Here is a 2,500-nt window from a genome sequence, read left to right as displayed (position 1 = left end):
CTGACGAGGAGAGTGTATGTGAGTGAGGTGGAGGGGGAGAGGGAGGGGGAGGCCAAGGATGAGATGGAGGGATGGAGTGGAGAGGATGGAGAATGAGAGACTGACGAGGAGAGTGTATGTGAGTGAGGTGGAGGGCGGGAGAGGGAGGGGGAGGCCAAGGATGAGATGGAGGGATGGCGTGGAGAGGATGGAGAATGAGAGACTGACTAGGAGTGTATGAGAGTGAAGTGGACGGGGTGACCAAGGATGAGAGGGAGGGATGAGGTGGAGAGGATGGAGAATGAGAGACTGACGAGGAGAGTGTATGTGAGTGAGGTGGAGGGGGGGGAGAGGGAGGGGGAGGCCAAGGATGAGATGGAGGGATGGAGTGGAGAGGATGGAGAATGAGAGACTGACGAGGAGAGTGTATGTGAGTGAGGTGGAGGTGGGGGATAGGGAGGGGAGGCCAAGGATGAGATGGAGGGATGGGGTGGAGAGGATGGAGAATGAGAGACTGACGAGGAGAGTGTATGTGAGTGAGGTGGAGGGGGGGAGAGGGAGGGGGAGGCCAAGGATGAGATGGAGGGATGGAGTGGAGAGGATGGAGAATGAGAGACTGACGAGGAGAGTGTATGTGAGTGAGGTGGAGGGGGGAGAGGGAGGGGGAGGCCAAGGATGAGATGGAGGGATGGAGTGGAGAGGATGGAGAATGAGAGACTGACGAGGAGAGTGTATGTGAGTGAGGTGGAGGGGGGAGAGGGAGGGGGAGGCCAAGGATGGGATGGAGCGATGGCATGAAGAGGATGGAGTGAGAGACTGACTAGGAGAGTGTATATGAGTGAGGTGGAGGGAGAAAGAAGGCTGGGGGAGACCAAGGATGAGATGGATGGATGGAGTGGAGAGGATGGAGAATGAAAGACTGACTAGAAGAGTGTATGTGTGAGGTGGAAGGGGAGAGGAAGGGGGAGACCGAGGATGAGATGGAGGGATGGAGTGGAGAGGATGGAGAATGAGAAACTGACGAGGAGAGTGTATATGAGTGAGGTGGAGGGGGGGAGAGGGAGGGGGAGGCCAAGGATGAGATGGAGGGATGGAGTGGAGAGGATGGAGAATGAGAAACTGACGAGGAGAGTGTATGTGAGTGAGGTGGAGGGCGGGAGAGGGAGGGGGAGGCCAAGGATGAGATGGAGGGATGGAGTGGAGAGGATGGAGAATGAGAGACTGACGAGGAGAGTGTATATGAGTGAGGTGGAGGGGGGGAGAGGGAGGGGGAGGCCAAGGATGAGATGGAGGGATGGAGTGGAGAGGATGGAGAATGAGAAACTGACGAGGAGAGTGTATGTGAGTGAGGTGGAGGGCGGGAGAGGGAGGGAGAGGCCAAGGATGAGATGGAGGGATGGAGTGGAGAGGATGGAGAATGAGAGACTGACGAGGAGAGTATGTGAGTGAGGTGGAGGGCGGGAGAGGGAGGGGGAGGCCAAGGATGAGATGGAGGGATGGGGTGGAGAGGTATATGAGAGAGGGGTGTGTGAGCTGGGAGCAGGGCAGTGATATGGCGGGGGACAGGGCGACGTGGAGGCGATTTGTTTGTGGCCACCCCGAACGGGAATGAGGCGTCTGGCAATAGATAGATAGATAGATAGAAATCAAACTAGAATATTGCACAAAACGATAAAGACGCACTCAAGACGGGAGCCATTCGATACACGAGGCGGATCATGTACAAGGAATTTTTGGCTATTGCTTTGTATATCTATCTATCTATAGCCCGACGCCCTAATCCCGCAAAGGGTGGCCGCAGACAAAACGCCTCCAAGTCGCTCTGTCACCCACCATGTGACTACCCTCCCCCCAACTCACTCCCCCCTCCCTCATATACCTCTCAGCTCCATCCCTCCACCTCATCCTCGGTCTACCCCTCCCTCTCCCTCCCTCCACCTCACCTACATACACCCTCTTAGTCAGTCTTTCATTCTCCATTCTCTCCACATGTCCAAACCACCTCAGTGTATTTCTCCTAATCTTCTCAACCACATCCACATCCACCCCACAACATCCTTCACTTCTTCATTCGTCAACCTGTCCCTCCACGTCACTCCACATCCACCCCACAACGTTCCTTCACTTCTTCATTCATCAACCTGTCCCTCCACGTCACTCCACATCCACATCCACCCCACAACGTTCCTTCACTTCTTCATTCGTCAACCTGTCCCTCCACGTCACTCCACATCCACATCCACCCCACAACGTTCCTTCACTTCATTCGTCAACCTGTCCCTCCACGTCACTCCACATCCACATCCACCCCACAACATTCCTTCACTTCTTCATTCGTCAACCTGTCCCTCCACGTCACTCCACATCCACATCCACCCCACAACGTTCCTTCACTTCTTCATTCGTCAACCTGTCCCTCCACGTCACTCCACATGCTCCTCTCAAGTAACTCATTTCCACTGCTCTCACTCTTGACTTGTTCCCCTCTTGCAAGGTCCACGCCTCGCTTCCATACGTCAGG

At 55.2% G+C, this 2,500-nt stretch overlaps 1 protein-coding gene across 1 annotated transcript in view; it reads left to right on the top strand.

Moving 5' to 3' along the window:
• The window catches only part of LOC145410196 (cilia- and flagella-associated protein 36), a 20,868-nt gene that overhangs the window by 5,176 nt on the left and 13,192 nt on the right, over positions 1-2,500 (top strand). The gene's annotated exons all lie outside the window — the stretch shown is intronic.

Source organism: Coenobita brevimanus, chromosome 10, assembly GCF_032717465.1.
Source record: "Coenobita brevimanus isolate Jiangsu-jjx chromosome 10, ASM3271746v2, whole genome shotgun sequence".
Lineage (NCBI taxonomy): Eukaryota > Metazoa > Arthropoda > Malacostraca > Decapoda > Coenobitidae > Coenobita > Coenobita brevimanus.
Note: the sequence above shows the minus strand (reverse complement) of the source record. Positions and strands in the feature narration are given on the sequence as shown.